The following is an 18,123-nucleotide window of genomic DNA, read 5'->3' as shown; positions in this document are numbered from 1 at the left end:
ATAATTAACCTGTAGCACATCATTTAAATCCATATCAGGTCCAGATCCACATCTCCAAACAGAGCATGATTAGCAGAACCAGGAATACATTATACATAGCAACAGCAAGAGTGTGTGATGGTCAACTATGATAGACTTAGTTCTGCTAGTGATTCAGTGATCTACCACAATCCCAATAAACTTTGGATAGAAAATGCTATCTGCCTCCAGAAAAAGAGAACTATGGAAATTAAATGTAAATCAACATATTCTATGTTTACTTTTTTCCTGTTTTTTTTTTTTTCTCTCTCATGGTTTTTCCTTTTTTTTTCCTGTTTGTTTTCTCTCCCAACATGCTTTATAGAGAAATGTGTGCTTTAAAAGTTAGTATATGTATATAACCAGGAAAAAATAAAGCAATAAAAACAAAGAGAACATGATTTACTATCATTCTCCAAGTAGCAAAGGAGCCTTTTAAGGCTACAACTACAAGGCACCCTAGTCCTGACAAAGATAGCATGTGGGAATAGGTGATGGTAATCAATCAATCAGTAAACATCTGTTAAACACCTACCTGCCAGACACAGTTTAGCACTGGGGTTAGAAAAAGGGGCAAAAGCCAATCCTTACCTGGAGAAGCTCACAATCTAATTGGAGAGACAATTTGCAGACAAATAACAAAGTACAAACAATTATGTGTAGTATAAATAGAAAATATTCAAAGAAGGGAAGACTCTAGAATTCAGTGCAGTTGAGAAAGATATTCTGTAGAAGAAAGGATTTTATTTGGTTCTTAAAGCCAGGAAAGTAATAGTCACAATAGAGGTGGGAGAATGTTCCAGGAAAGGTAGTCATAGACCATGCTTTAGAGAACTCACTTTGATGACTGGAGGGAGGAGGGATTGGAGTGAGAAGATATTTGAGGCAGACGGATCCACCAACTGTTGCAATAATCTATAAAGAGGAAATGAGGGCTTAGACTAGGGTCTAAGAGCCACTCTAGTTGGTGGCAGCAATTTGTCTGCTCACCATCTCCAAATCCACTTTTGGATTACAACATCTATCCCCCAGGAGATTTCTTCAGAGTTTTCTGGATCTCTTGCCTTAGTTTTTCTTCAGCTGATCTGATCTGAGAACCATTGCCCATTCTTCTATAAAGTTCAACTCCTTATCCTATTGGGGAGTTCCTCCTGAAACCTATTTTGTAGAATTTTGGTATTATGAGATGTTACATGGAAGTTGGGAAAAGAAAAAACTGGAAGCTATTTCTTTTTTGAACTGATTTATCACTGCATACCCCCTACCATTGTAACAGGTCAGGGAGGGAATCAAGAAACTATCAAAGATTTTCTGTTTTGTACAAAAATGCTAAGTCCTTTCTGTGCTAATATGACCAGAATCTGTTGCAATCATCATTGCTTGCACGGACAAATATTGAATCACAAACCTGGTTAGGTAGAAATAGGAGAAGATTTGCTCTTGTTCTGGTCATCTCATGTTATATACTATTTGCTAATAATTTGCCTTTTTCTGAGTAATTTGGAAGTTAGTTCATTACTCAAATGAATCTGAGATTTCATTGATGTGGAATTTGCCTCCAACAATGCAGATTAGAATCCATCTGTATTTTTATTTTATGTTAAAATTTTTGATATATTTTGTTTTTATATTTGTGACATTTAAAGATAGGTTTTTCCTTACAAAATATAACAGTTCAGTAAAATTAATAATATAGGTAAGTGACCTTATCTGAAAGCTCCTGCAACCTTTTCCATCTGTACTTCCTTTGACTCACTATCAAAACAACAACAAATATTTGGATTTTGTCATTGTTCTCACTCTTCCATTCAAAGGAAATCTTTCCATTGAGGTTTACTTTCTCTGTGTTATCTTTTATGCTTTTTCATCTTCCTCTTTAAGCACTTTAGAATCCGTGTTGTTAAAGTCAATGTTTGGTGATTCTAACATCCTTGGTGAAGAAAACAATTTGTTGAGATGATTTTTTGCAAGTCTTTGCATTAAGCTTTAAATTTTCAGTCAAGAAAGAAAATGAGTGGAATCCTTGCTTAAGAAGTGTTAGATGTTATATCTGGAAGAGGTTGCTTAGTTTTGTAATCTTAAACAAATTATTTCATCTCTCTGGGCCTCTGTTTCTTCCTTTATAAATTAGGAGGTTGAACTAGACTATTTCAAAAAAGTCCTTTCTTAAAATCATTCATCATAATCCTATCATTTTGGCCAAAACCTGGCCAGGTAAAAAGTCAATTTTAATTGTTAAAATTGTTAAAATTTATTTTTTAAAAAATTTCCAAATTAAATTTAAAATATTTTTAACATTCTTAAAATTTTTGTGGTCTAAATTCTCTCCTCACCTCTTGAAAAGGCAAGCAATATATCAATTAAATATAAGAAGTTGCGCTAAACACATTCCACATTATCCATATTGCAAAAGAAAATACATTTAAAAAAAAGAAAAAGAAAGTGAAAAAAGTATCCTGCTTTAATTCTTACATTCATATAAAATTCCTCAGGCAGAAACAGAAGATATATGAATTCATGAATTTACATAAGTATTCGCTAACTTAAAGGACATATTTTCCATTGAGAGAAAGCTTATGGTAGCAGTTAAGGTTGAGAAAGGGGTAGACATCGAATGTGTTTCAGTGTGAGTAAAGGTTAGGTCTCCTTCACTTCTTCACTGGAATGAAGACATAGCTGAAGTGTCATTAGCCCTAGGAGGAAGTCTAGCTGGCAGGTAGATGGCGTCATTGGCGTCAGGATAGAGCTGAGGTCAAACGTAGACTCTGGTTTGTGAACTTGTGCAAGTCACTTCATCTATCTGCTTTAGTTTCCTTGTCTCTAAAATAGTAATAGCACTTACTTCTCTAGGTCCTTGTAAGAATACAATTACGTAACTAAAGCTAATCTTTACAAATACAATTTATTTGTTTATTATTATTATTATCATTTTTGCTGAGGCAGTCAGGATTACATGACTTGCCCAGGGTCACACATCAGGAATTGTTAAGTGTCTGAGACCAGATTTGAACTCGGGTCCTCCTGAATTGAAGGCTGGTGCTCTATCCACTGCGCCACCTAACTACCCCTATTTCATTTTCACAACCACGGGAAGTGTGCTGTTATCTTAATCTCAAATTTATATCAATGCCGTCTATCATCAATCATCTTCATCTTCATCTTCATCTTCATCTTCATCTTCATCATCATCATCATCATCATCATCATCCAGGAGCAGTTCTTAAAGTCTCAGAAAGATCCCATTATTCCCTAGGTGATCAATGGGAAGGAATGAATGGGAAAGAGGGCGGAGGAGTATGACTTTTTTGACAGAACCCGGAGCGGAAGGATCAGTTTTCTGCGGGGAAGACTTTGACCGAGACACACGCGTAGGCAGCGGTTGTTAAATAGGTCTGTGATTCGGTTGTTGTGCGCAGTCTGTTTCCATGGAAACGCGGCCTGGTCCCCAAACCCGCCTAAACTGAGGATCGGTCGCGGAAGTCAAATTTTGCCCAGAGTGAGTAGCTCAGGATTTACGGGGAAAAGGGGGTAGCATTGACCTCGAGAAGAGGGGCTTAGGAAGCCCCCGGAAGGGGGGTGAGAATCTGGTGAGGTGGATGGGCACAGGTTGTGAAGATTCCTCGGACGGGCGGGGGGGAGGGGTGGCCATGGTGGGTCGGAAACCTGGTGGTGTTAGAAACGCTGTAAAAAGTCCATTACTTGCCAGGTATCCCCAGGTACATGTTATTGCAAAGCCTTAAAACGCCGCATTAATGTGTGTTGATATTAGTCTTCTTGTTTCTCCTCGGAAAAGGCGACACCCCGAGAGCTGGATTTAAAGCAAAGGATTCTTAATATTTTTTATACTATTTACTCTCCCTCAGGATAAAAATCATGAAACAAATAATAATAATAAGTATTACAAAAGAAACCAATCATATTGAAATATATTTGTGTGAATATATATTATATATGTATGTACACACACACAATATATATATATATATATGAAGTAAAATACATCAGGTTACAAAGGGAACCTGTCATATTGCAATACACTTGTCCATACTTTTTATATAAAATAAATAAGATTACAAAGGAAATCTATCAATGGAACAAAATTTCATATAAAATAAAATACACAGGATTACAGAGGGTTTTCTATCAAACAAACAAAATTTCATATAAAATAAAATACACAGGATTACAGATAGGTCTTCTATCATATGGCAATAGTTATAATTTAAATATAAAACAAAATACACCTAATCACCAAGAAAATCAATTTTATGGAAACAGCTATATAATTGAAAGCAAAATACATAGGATTACAAAGGAAATCTTGTTGAAAGTTAACTGTATAATTTTATATAAATTAGGATTACAAAAGAAATCCATCCTAATGAAATAGTTATCTATAATTTTATATAAAATAAAGTATGTGGGATTACAAAGAAAATATATTTATGTAAAACAAAATATATAGATTTTAAAGGAACTCTTGTCATTGACATAGTTATTTATATATAATTTTATGTAAAATAAAATATGTAAGATTACAAAAGAAACCAATCATATTGAAAATATATATACAGAGAGAGAGCTAGTTACTTGACTGCCTGTCAATCTAATTTAATCCCCAATCCAAAAACCACTGATTTAAAGCCTTGTTGGAGATCTGCAATAAGTCCATAAGCATTTCAATAAAGCATTTAAATGCTTATTGACTGTAGTTCATGGAAGATGGAGCTAAAATCTAGGCCATCTCCTTCCTTTGGTAGATGAGGAAACTAAGGCCAGAAATGAATAGAATCTTTGGCTAAGTAGCATACTTAAAACCTGCATTTCAGTGCTGCTTTTTTTTTTTTTTTTTTAATTGCAACATTTTGTATGTTTAACAAGAAATAGGAGTGGCTAGGTGGCACAGTGGATAGAGCATCAGCCTTCAATTCAGGAGGACCCGAGTTCAAATATGGTCTCAGACACTTAACACTTCCTAACTGTGTGACCCTGGGCAAGTCACTTAACCCCAGCCTCAAAAAAAAAAAAAAAAAAAAGAAGTGATAAACAAGAAATAGAAATATTTTGCCCTTGAGTGTTGTTGTAATAAAAGCATTTAATTTGATTTTATTACAACCACATATTGTTAGACCGTTTATTGTAGCTCTCATAGATGGTTTCCTCATTTGTAAAATAAAGATATAAATGCCTGTTTTGTCTGTTTGTTGTTGAGGTGACCCAATGAAATGAGCATATGTATATGAAAGTGAAACTCTGTAAAAATTAAAAATAGCTTTATTTTAAAAGTTTTGCCTTGTATTGGATTCATTTTTCTTCTTAATCTTCAAGCTTTTTTCCCCCATCAAATAACCTAAGACTTTTTTTTACTTAGAATATAATTTTATTAGATTTCTAGATGTATTTTTGCATTTAAAATGTTTTTTGTTATTTTGATAAATACAAATATAAACATTTTTGTAAAGAACAAAGATTAAATATGAAATCGCATATATAGTTTTATATATATATACATAGCTTTATATATATATATAGTTTTATATATAGTTTTTTAAAAGTATATGACAAATTAAACATTATTTTCTTTTTATCTATTCTAAGTTTTATTTTGAATTCAAAACTGAGCATTTCTCTATACACAACAGAACACAAAAAGATTTTATATGAAACTGTGGATCTTTCATATTGTTTACTTAAAAATATATATATAGAATATGATAAATTCCAAATGTTACTTTCAAAATTGTCTACATTCTCTCTCCCACTACTCCATTATTAACTGAAAAAAAAAAGAAAGAAAAAAAACCAAAAATCCTTGTAACAAACATAGTCAAGCTAAACACATTTTGCTTGTCAGATGTAGGATAATAATGCCGGAGACATGACTAAAATTGTTTTTCTTTATGATATTTATGTCATTGTATGGATTGTTTTCCTGGTTCTGAGCACTAAATTTACTTTGCATTAATTCTTACTACTTAAGGTTCTCCTAACTCATCACATAATGTTTTATGGCATAATAACATTCCTTTATATTCATATAGAAAATGTGTTCAGCCATACTTCAATTGATATACACCCTTTTCATTTCTAGTTTTTTTATTCTCTTTCTTTTTATTCCTTTTAATTTTCTCTTCAGAATTAAGAAGTTTTTTGTTTTTTTTTTTTTTTACTTGTGACTCTTTCCTCCGAAGTGTTATTGAAACCTCTTTATCCCAGCTTTGTTTTCCTCTTGAGTTGGATGTTAATTTCACAGTAAAACTGCTTTTTATGTGTCGTTTAATCTCCTTTGTCTATTTAAGTAAGGTTCATTCATCTCAAACTCTTCTTGAATACTCTAGTTAAGAGAAGTAGTACATTTTATTCCTTTCTTCTACACTAGTATAGTCCTTTTACCCTTCCTTTTCTTTCTCCTTTTAAAACACTCAAGACAAAATTAATCCATATCTAGGAATTCTGATTTTCATATTTAATTCTATCAAAACCTTTTGAAGATATTCAGGTTTTGAAGGGACAATTTTTCTTTCTCCCATTGGAATGTTAGTTCTTCATCATTTCCCTTTCCAATTGCTCAAATAAATGTACTTTTAAAAGATTCTTTTTACTCTTGTGTTTATATTTGAAAATTCATATTTAGTTTTTTACTTTTCTTCAGTAATGCTTGAAAATCCATTCCATTAAAGGTCTCTCTTACAGGAATATACTCAGTTTTGTAGGATAAATTAATGTTGGTAATAAACATTATATATTTTCACTTTAAGAATACTGTATTCCAAGATCTCCTCTCATTTATAGTAGAAACTTTTAGTACTGACTGTGGTGCTTTGGAACTTGAACTTATTTTTGTATATCTACTTGAGTATTTTTTCTTTCACATGGAAGCTCTGAATTGTAACTAGTCTTCTTGTGACTTTTCATTTTGGTGATCGTTGGATTCTTTCTCTTCATTCTTTGCTCCTTTCTTGTTATATAGAGTCAAGATACTTTTTTTAAAAAAAAAATTGTTTTCAAGGAGTTTAATGATTCCTAAATGTTCCCTCTAAGACCTGTTTTCCAAGTTATTGTTTTTTTTTTCCTAAATAGCAAATAGCTTACATTTTCTTTTTCCCCCCCAATTTTTTATATTTTTCTAATTTTTTTGCTGTTTGCCTCACCTTGAGTTCCTTGTTAATATATTTAACTTCCCATATAGACCACAGCATTTTATGTGAGTAGCATATATCAAACATGTATACAACTGGAAAAAAATGGCACCAAGTTATAAAATCTTTGAATGTCAAATAGAGGAGTTAATATTTTATATTGAAGATAATATGGAGTCACTGGAATTTATTAATCAAAAGAATGACATTGATCAATATTTTAGGAATATATTGTATACTCTAGCCTTATCTGCATGGACAATAAATTAGGGAAAAGGCAAAAGGAAGGGAGATAATTAGGAGGCTGTTGCTATAGTAATCCAAGAAACAATGAAAGCCTGAAAATAGGTGGTCCTATGGTAGGGGGCGTAGCCCCTTTAAGATTCCTTGTCTGACCTTTGGGACAAGATATTCCTAAGGGAAAAGATCCGTATCTGAGCCAGTTTGGGCTGTACCCAGCCCCCAATTGGTTTGGGTTTTCAGCCCCCTTTGATACAAGATCTGGTCAAAGCCAGTTTGGGCTTGTACCCAGCCCCCCCACCGATCTGAGCTGGTTTGGATAAAGCCCGACAATAATCTGGCCTTCAAGGAATTAACCTGAGCTCCGCCCATTACTTCTTCAAGCAGATAAAAAGAGCAAAGCTAGAATCATCTTTGGGTTCAAACATTTGAAAGATGCCAGCTAAGATGCTTGCATCAAAGATTCTCTGTCCCCGCCGCTTTCAGCGTTTATCTTCCTCTATCTAATGCCTTTTACTAACCAGACCTTAACCTTGCTTCCAAACCTGGCAATAAACATCTTTTATCCATCTAGGTTTTCGGGCTTGTAAATTCATTTACAGGGAACTCTCGCTGTCATTAGACCTGACTTAACTTTGTATCCTTGCGCCGAATCCTAAGGGGGTTGCAGGGGAGCTCCATGTGACTCCCTGTACCCCGAATCCTGCCACTAGACCTCACTTAATCCTATTGAGGTATGTACCTCATTATTAGGTATTTACCTCATGATTTGGTTCAAGTTACCTCATCATTTTGAGGTTCCCTATTTCCTCATCACTATGAGTAGAGGGAAGGGGACAGATACAAGAGATATTGTGAAAGTAGAACAGGTAAGATTTGGCACTAATGGGGATGAAAGACAAGCTTGGCATTACTCAAATGTTGTGAACCTGGAAGACGACAAGAATGATTGCATCATCAAAAGAAATTGGGACTTGACTCCTAGGAATGCTAGCTAAAGCAGTAAGACGATATAAATTGAGGGAATTAAGAATAGATAAAACATCAAATCATTTGTAAAATGTGATAAGTTTGTTTGTTCTTTATGTTTATTGTTGTGAAAACTAGAAGGCAGTTTGGTAAAATTCCATTTATATCATTAATTCACACCATACAACTCATTGAATTCCAGATGTGTACAGTCTTAGATGTGATTGGTCACTTCATAAATTAGAGGAACAGGGAAGAAGATACTTTTCACATTATAAATAGGAGAAAAGTGCTTGATGAAACAGATCAAAAAGATTATAGGAGATAAAATGGACAATTTTACTTTATAAATCTGAAGGGTTTTGCAGGAACATCATCATATTAAAAATTAGAAGGAAAACGGTTAAGTGGGAACAGAAAAGGCCTTTTGTATTCACAGTTAGGCACAATCTGGATGATGATCCAACAGAGGAGACTGAGGAGAGGTAAAAACCTGCTAAAACTATGGACAGAAACAGCTATACCCAGAGAAGGAACACTGGTAATTGAATGTAAACTGTTTGCACTGTCTTTCTACCCAGGTTACTTATACCTTCGGAATCCAATTCTTACCATGCAACAAGAAAATTGGATTTACACACATATATTGTATCTAGGTTATACTGTAACACATTTAATATGTATGGAATTGCCTGTCATCTAGGGGAGGGAGTAGAGGGAGGGAGGGAAAATCTGGAAAAATGAATACAAGGGATAATGTTGTAAAAAAAAAATTACTCATGCATATGTACTGTCAAAAAATTATAACTATAAAATTAATAATTAAAAAAAAAAAGGAAAAAACCTGCTAAAACTAAGAGAAAGTCTGTATCACAAAAACTCAGAGAGGAAAGAGCATTCTGGAGGAGAGGAAGGTTGACCATGTCAAATAATGCAGAAAGGTCAAGAACAATGAAGATAGAGAAAAAGCTGTTAAATTTAATAATTGATAATTTTATGAGAAAATTTTAACTTCATGATGAAGTCAGAAGCCAGATTGTAAATGATAAAAGGGAAGAAAGCAAGAGGAAGTGGAGGCAATAAGTAGAAACAGCTTTTTCTGGTACTTTGGCTATGTAAGAGAGAAAGAATGTAGAGCCATGTGTCAAGTAGCTTGTAGAGTCAAATTTGTGTGTGTGTGTGTGTATGTGTGTGTGTGTGTGTGTGTGTGTGTGTGTTTTGATTTAAGAATGGGAGAGGCTTGAGCATATTTGAAGGCTACAGGTAATAGGCTAGTGTGTAGGATGAGATTGAAGATTGGAGAGAAAGGCAAGAAGATGATTTCACCTCCTTTTCCTTATTTATTTAGCAGAATAACAAAGAATCCAACTGTAATCTATTTCTGTATGAGTTAGAATGGAGAGAATAGAAAGTTTGGGTTCTTTTTCTGTCTTTGTGCATAATATATGTCCATAGACTGTGCTAAGTGTAAGATATTTGTAGGTAAAAAAAAAAAAGGCAGTCTCTGTCTTTAAAGACCTTATGAACTTTTATCATAAAAATGATAAAGATAAATATAGTAGAGACAGAGGGGAGATCTGAATTGGTATAAAAATAGTTGAGTGTGAGATTATTTTTTCTAATGGGATCTCGAAATACTTTAACTTGAGCAGGGGTGTGAAAGGAGAATGATTTCATGGAGCAGAAATAAAAAGGGAGGGGGGGACTATTCTGAGTAGAGGGATTATGACAGTATGAAAATTATACTATTTAATTCCATTTGACTGGATCATATCATGCTTAATGGGAAATATGGTGAAAATTATTTTATCATTTTTATATCTATTTTTATTCCCCTATAAAACACCCCTGTATCAGTTCTTTTTTATAAGGCACTTTTTATAACTTTAGAATAAATAATTGTGTATGTCTACCAAATGTTTTGTTAATATAGTATTGAGATTGATAACATCTTGATTCAGGGAACTGTTTTTTTGAACTAGTTTTACTATTTTGTAATAAAACAGAGTAGGAAAAGTGTAGGCAAGTGATCACTAGGTCCTTTTTTTTTCTAGTTCTTAAAGGGTGTAACAGAGATGTCTTCTAAAGATTGTCTTAAGTTTAACCAATGTGCTATGTGTTAGGATTTTCAAAGGTTCTTAGGAAAATGTCTTGCTGTAGGAGGAATACAGAGAGGCTTGGAGAGACTTACATCAACTAATGCTGAGTGAAATGAATAGAACCAGAAGGTTGCTGTACACTTCAATGCTGTATGAAGATGTATTCTGATGGAAGTGGATATCTTCAACATAAAGAAGATCCAACTCACTTCCAGTTGATCAATGATGGACAGAAATAACTACACCCAGAGAAGGAACACTGGAAGTGAATGTAAATTGTTAGCGCTACTGTCTATCTACCCAGGTTACTTATACCTTTGGAATCTAATACTTAATGTGCAACAAGAAAATGGGATTTACACACACATATATTGTATCTAGGTTATATTGTAACACATGTAAAATGTATGGGATTGCCTGTCATTGGGGGGGGAGGGAGTGGAGGAAAGGGGGGATAATTTGGAAAAATGAATACAAGGGATAATATTATAAAAAAAAATTACTCATGCATATATACTGTGGGAAAAAAATTCTAAATTAAAAAAAAAAAAAGAAGAAAATGTCTTGCTGTATAGTTGTATAGTTCATATGAATCTCCGTGGCCCCAACTTTTAATTCCCAAGAAAATATTTAATGTTTTAGAACTACATTTGTAATCTAAGCTCATTAAGTATTTTCAAAATTAGTGCTAAGACAGCTATCATCTTCATTCTAAGTGGTTGTTAGTTCTTTTATAAGCAATAGAGCTTTTATTATTAATGGCTAAGCTGAAAGCCAAATGCACATGGAAACAGCAAATACTAAAAGGAGAGATATAAAAAGAAGCTGTTGCCCTTTAATGCCATTTCACAAAGGGAAATAGAAATATCTAGGGATTTTATTTGTAAACTCTGCTTTTTGCCAGTTCTAGTTGAAAGTTCTTATATTTTTGTTAGTGTCTGTTTTAAAGTATCAATATAAATTTAATGAATAAGCTTATTTTAAAAATCTCTTTCAGTAGTTTTCTATTAGTCAAATGGGAATGTAATTTTAGTAGTATATTTGTTGGGAAAGCTAGGTACTGCAGTGGATAAAGCAACAGCTCTGCCGTCAGGAGGACCTAAGTTAAAATCTGGTCTCAGACACCTAACACTTTGTGTCTGTGTGACCCTGGGCAAGTCACTTAACTCCAATTGCCTCAGCAACAACAAAAAAAGAGGTACTAGTATATTTGTTACTTAATGTTTAGGCAAAGCCTAATTTAGTCATTTTGACACACTTTTTTTGTTGTTGTTTTTGTTGTTGTTTTTTATTTTATTTATTATAGCTTTTTATTTACAAGATATATGCATTGGTGATTTTTCAGCATTGACAATTGCAAAACCTTTTGTTCCAACTTTTCCCTTCCTTCCCCCCACCCTTTTCCCCAGATGGCAGGTTGACCAATACATGTTAAATATGTTAAAGTATAAATTAAATACAATATATGTATACACGTCCAAACAGTTATTTTTAGCACACATTTTTATAGCATTTTAAGGTTTACACATTGCTTTCTTTATATAAATACTTTGAGATAGGGGGTATGTTATCCCTATTTTTACAGTTGGGGAACCAGGATTCAGAAAGGTTACACAATGTAATTCCCAAGAAAGTGCTTTATGATTTAGAACTTTACTTGTGGTGCCTTGACAGCTAGTTAAGTGTCAGATGTGGGAATATGAGCTGACATCTTCTGACTTCAGTCATTGCTTCTTTCATCATTTCATGTACTCTTTCTTTAGATATATAGTTAGTTCTCAGGTAAATGGTAGATGATTTTTTTATGATGACCAAAGATCTTATTTATTGGAATAGAAAAATTTTATTTCCTTTCTTTGGCATATGCAATAAAGTGATATTGATTCATTCGTGGTGCTGGCTTCAAATACAGCTATTTCAGAGGTAAACTCTCTTTATCAGAAAAATCAAATTGTGTTTGTGTTTCTTATCTTCTGTAAGTTTCCCTTTCCTCCTTTTAAATTGCCAAAGATTCTCCATTATACTACTTTGCTGTTTGTCCCATTGGGATGCTACTGGGAATGAGCTAGGCCATGTTCCACATTCCCAAGTTAAGTCTCTTGTCTTAACTTATAGAAGGTACAAGAGTTCCTCTCTTTATTTCTTATAATGATTCCTTTTAATGATTTCTTATAATGATAACCACTAAATGAATGCTTCCTTTAACTTAGTTATACTATTCCTTTGATCAGTCGTTTCTTTGACATAACAAACTTCATATCTGGCCTGAACTATTCTCAGTAATTCCTTTAGATGAAAATATTTATTAAGCTCTTGCTATGTGCCAACCATTTTGCTAAGCACTAAAGATGCAAAGGGAATAAGATAGTTCCTGTCCTGGAGTGTTAGGTTCTTACCAAGTGCTAATGAGATAATGAGATGTTAAGTTCTTACTAGGTGCTAAGTTAGTACTTAACAATTCTCTAGTCCATACCTTTTGGTTCCAGCCTTTAAGGGGAGTTTTACCTCTTTGAACTTCTGGGGAGGAGCTTATGTGTTTAAAAGGAGCAAGTTCATTGGTTGAAGTAATTTTCCCACAAGCCCTTGAGTTCTCACACGCCCCTTCTCTGGGAGGATAAAAGAGACAACATTGGGCCAGGAGAGGTGAGTCTACTCTAGGTCAGAGTTGGGACAGCTCTCTACAGGAAGAAGAGTCTGGCCGGGAGATTGAGGTGAGACAGCAGATCTCCCAGAGAGCGATTGGCAGTTTCTGGAGACAACAGAAAAGTATATTTAGGCGCCCACAACATGGGGCAAGGACTTTTTGCTTATCCTGACAAGGACTGATTCTGAGCCCTTTAGAGGAGCCAGCCCAGACCTTCTCCCATTCTAATGGGAGAGACAACATGACTATGACTAAATGACTATGTACAAACTAAACTAAATAAACATAACTAAATGACTATGTACAAACAAGATATATTCCAGATAAATTGGAAGTAGTCAAGACAAGAGATACTAGAATTAAGAGGGAATTGGAAAGGTTTCCTTTGAAAGGAAAGTTGTTAGCTGGGACTTGAAGGAAGTCTCCATCTAGAAGATGGAGATAAGGAAGGAGAACATTCCATGTATGAAAGCGAATTGGTGAAAATACCTGGAGTCAGATGGAGTATCTTGCTCAAGGAAGGCAAGGAAATATGTCATTAAATTGCAAAGTATATGGCAAAGTATGTTATAAAGAGACTTGGAAGAGATTGGAGGAACAGGTTATACACAACTTTGACTGCTAGATAGTACTTAGTGACTGACCAAAGGAAGGTTACTCAATAAATTCTAATTGACTTATTGGACTTAAATTGATGAACATTGAGAGTCTTAAGGTTATCTAATACAGTTTATCTTTAAGCTGGAGCCTCTTCTGCTTATAAGAGTATAGAACTGAGTCTTAAGTAGCCTATAAGCTTTCAAAATCCATGATAAGCAAGGGTGGTAGTTTTCCTCACTAGAAAACAAAACTTACTTTTTTCTAAACTTGTATAATTGATTTTCAGACTTCTCCTTAGACCTCGTCTCCTAGGAATCAATCTTTTTACGTGTGTGTGTGTGTGTGTTTTCTCAGATTGGTATTTTTAGGCATAATTTTTATCATGAATTTAATTTCACAAACAAAAAGAACTCACTGAGCTTTAAGTGCAAAATAAAGATAAAAAGCATAATAATGTTAGCAACTTATCATTTTTTTCTGTGATTATTCATTCAGTTTTCTCATTTGTAAAACAAAAAAATTGTTCAAAGTAAAAGGACAGATGAAGATAATTGATATGTATAGTTTTTATTTAGAAAGTGCTTTACATATATCATTTAATTTTCACAATTCTTTTTTTTGTTGTTCAAGCAATTGGGGTCAAATGACTTGCCCAGGGTCACACAGCTAGGCATCACAATTCTTTAAGTACTAAATATAATATCCTAATTTAAAAAAAAAATTTTTATTCCCCCCCCCCAATTACATGGAAAAAACAATTTTAGACTTTTTAAAAAATGTTTTAAGTTATAAATTTTATCCATCCCTCCTTTTCCACCTCCTCCCAGACACAGTAAGCAATCTGATTTATGTTATATGAGTGCAAAATATCATGTCCATACATAACCTTGTTTCACTCCATTGGTGACTGAGAAAACACAATAACAATGTCCATGTCCAGGCAAACATGCCATCATGAAATTGATATATAATACTGATGAATTTTTTCTAGGCAACCAAATTTTGACATAATTTTCCATAAGCCTTCACACCTTTATTTTACTCCTGGCATTCTTTTGGAGTTGTTAGGCAGCACACAACATGTCAACTGTTCCTTGGCCCCTTCTGAAGCCACACCGGTTCTCTGGTAGATAACCTTCTTCCAGGTATAGGATTAGCCCATCAAGGAGATTTCTGGCAAGAATCTTATCAGCAATGACTAAAAGAGAAAGAAACCCGTTCCCCCCTCCCCCACCCAGTGATTGTTGTAGGACAGTCTATTCTCTTTACCTTATAGAAATGGACAATGGAGGCAGCCATCCTCCTGGGCTATAATGTCCTCTTGCCATATAATCCAGAAAATTTCATGCTTTTTAGCATTATGTTTTCAGTCATGTCGTCAAACACCTTCATTGAGGATAACCATGGCATCAAGTTCAGCTACTACACTGATGGTAAATTCTTCAACTTGAAAAAGCTACTTATTAGCCAAAACTAAATAGAGGGAATGTTGGTGCATGATTTTTTTTTTCAGATTATTGTATGTTCAATACAGCCTCTGAAGAGATAGAACAAAGTATAAGTTGATTCTCTGCTGCTTGGGTAAAATTTGGCTAAATAATTGATACTAAGAAAAATAGGTTTCAGCCAGCAGCATATCATCTATTTGTGGAACCATAGATTACAGCAAATGGAGAAGTTTTAAATGCTATGGGAAAGTTCATTTACCCTGACAGTATATTTTCCAGGGATATCCACACTGATAAAGAGATTGAAACACACATTTCCAGAGCTAGCTCCCAATGTTTGGGAGGCTCCAAGGACAGATAATAGACTGACAACCAAACTGAAGGTCTACAGGGCTGTTATGCTGATCTCATTGTTGTATACCTGGGAAACCTGGATGCTATACCAGTGCCGTGCCAGTAAGCTTACTCACTTCCATTTGAATTGTTTTAGGAAGATTCTGAAGATCACCTGCTAGGATAAAATACTAGACATTGAGGTCCTTTCTCAAACTACCAAGCATTCAAAATTTACTGCAGAGAGTACATCTCTGTTGGGTTGACCACATTATTCGAATGCCAAATGTACACTTTCCAAAAAAACCTATTTTATGGAGAATTCACACAGGGAAAGCGCTCAGTTAATGGTCAGAAAAAGCAATACAAGAACATTCTCAAGATATCTCTTAAGAACTTTAGAATTGATTGCAAGAGATGAAAGATACTGGTACAGGACTGCCCAACATGTCATGCTCTCTTAGAAAAGGTGGTGTGCTCTATTTGCAAAACATAATTGAAATAGCCCAGAAGAAATGCAAGATGTACAAAGTTAGAGAATCTACTACAAATGTTTATATGGCTTATTTGTGCTTTACCTGTGACAGTATTACAAGCTCAGATTGGTCTGTTCAGCCATAGTCGTATATACTGTAATTTGACAGTGTGAAATGCTATAGTCTTTTTCGAGTCCTTGGTGGTCTTTGAGAATTGAGGACAATAGTTAACTATAAAAGTGCAATCATAAAAAATTCCCATATTAGCCATTTTGTGCAAAAATATTCAAAAGAGAAAGTGATAGTTTATAGTCAGACAACATTATTTCTTTCTCTGGAAGTGGGTAGTATGTCCTTTGGGATAATCTTAGATCATTATATTACTGTGAGAATAGGTAAGTCATTAACAGTTTTTCTTTATATAGCATTGCTGTTACTATGTACAAGTTTGGTTGAGATAACAAGTATAGTAAATATCTTGAAAAACAAAGTATTATAAAAATGTAAGATGTTACATACAACTATGATGTTGCAGGATCCTGAGGTACAATCAAACACAATGCCATGAACATTTATTAAGTGCCTGCTAGGTATCAGGCTCTGTGCTAAGGACTGGAGGTACAATTAAGAAAAAGAAAGATGATTTCTGACCCCAAGAAGCTTACAATCTAAAGGGGGAAGACACCACACAAAAGAAAGCCAAAAATTTTCAAAAGAAGAGTAAAGTGTGTTAATTTTAGTGTCAGTATTATAGATTTTACTGTAGTCTTATTTTTTGAAAATTATAATTTTTGATGTAGTAAGCTTAATCAAAAAACTTGATAATTCTATTAGCTAAAAAACTTAATCTAAACCATTTTGAATAAAAGTTTACTACATTACTGTAATTTGTTATTAGAATAGAAATCTCAAAGTAATATGTCAAAAGTTCAAAAGTGTGTTAGTACCTGAATTATCATCATTCTAATTATGAGTTTTCATTCCATGGTATTATCTTTACTTAGGAAAGCAGTTCACCTGAACTCTGGGAGATGAAAATAGCAGCAACTATTGCCAAACCTAACACAGTTACCAGTCCTCATTTATTCTGTCATCACTTCTGAACTATTGTAATAGCTTATTTGGTTTTTCTATCTCTAGTCTCTACCTCTCTAACTCATTCTTCACACATCCTCTAAAGTGATTTTTTTTCAGTCTGATCATATCATTTACCACTCAGTAAACTTTTAGTGGCTCCTTATTATATCTCAAGAATCAAATAATAAATTCCCCTGCTTGATATTTAAATCTATTTATGACCTGTCCCCAAGCCATCTTTCTAGCCTTATTATTTATTACTCCTCTTCTTACTTTTTCTTACCCAAAATATACTGTCTTTTTTTTGCCTCTTTTTTATTATAGCTTTTTATATACAAAACATATGCATGGGTAATTTTTCAACAACTTCTGTTGAAAAAACTTCTGTTTCAACTTTTCCCCTCCTTCCTGCCATGCCCCCCCCAAGATGCCAGGTTAAATATAGTAAAGTATACATGTTAAATATGTTAAAGTATAAAAACATACTGTCTTATGGTTCTCTCTCTCTCTTCCTTACCCCAGTCTAGAATGTACCACTACCTTTCACTTCTTAAAGTCACTGGTTTCCTTCAAAATTCAGCTCAAAAACTACCTCCTACATGAAACCTTTCTTGATCTCCTCAGCTAGTAGTTCCCTCCCTACCCCCTGCAGCATGCTTTCCCCATTCCCATTACTTCATATTTATTTTGTATTTATATACTAATATATGTGCATATATTATGTGTATATATAACATATATACACATTTCTTAAGTAGAATTGTAAGCTTCTTGATGACAGGTTCTGTTTAACTTTTGTGTATGGCACATATTAGGCACTTAAGTAAAGTTTGTTGATTCATTGATAAATACCCATTGGAGGTAAAGCCATATAAAATTTCTTTAAGGAAGAGTAGTATACTATAGGAACCTAATGTTGATAGGTAACTTTTTTTACTTAAAAAAAAAAAAAGGACATGGGGTGGGAGGGGAGAGAAAGATTATCTCCTTTTCTAGTTAACTTTATTTTTCATCCTGGATAATTTTTATTTTTAGTTATTTTTAGTATTTAGTTGTGTAATATTTTTAGTTTTTTTCAAT

General features: G+C 33.9%; 1 protein-coding gene across 5 annotated transcripts in view; it reads left to right on the top strand.

Annotated features, from left to right (window-relative positions):
- Positions 1 to 3,352: 3,352 nt before the first annotated feature.
- The window catches only part of CCDC57 (coiled-coil domain containing 57), a 275,586-nt gene continuing 260,815 nt past the window's right edge, over positions 3,353 to 18,123 (top strand). For 4 of the 5 annotated variants that reach the window (XR_012481117.1, XM_074260497.1, XM_074260496.1 and 1 more), the window contains exon 1: positions 3,353 to 3,514. The gene's annotated coding sequence lies outside the window, so the exon portion shown is untranslated. The remainder of the gene's footprint in view (positions 3,515 to 18,123) is intronic. The other variant, XM_074260495.1, reaches the window with a different exon arrangement.

This window comes from Sminthopsis crassicaudata, chromosome 4 (assembly GCF_048593235.1).
Source record: "Sminthopsis crassicaudata isolate SCR6 chromosome 4, ASM4859323v1, whole genome shotgun sequence".
NCBI classification, from domain to species: Eukaryota; Metazoa; Chordata; class Mammalia; order Dasyuromorphia; family Dasyuridae; genus Sminthopsis; species Sminthopsis crassicaudata.
Note: the sequence above shows the minus strand (reverse complement) of the source record. Positions and strands in the feature narration are given on the sequence as shown.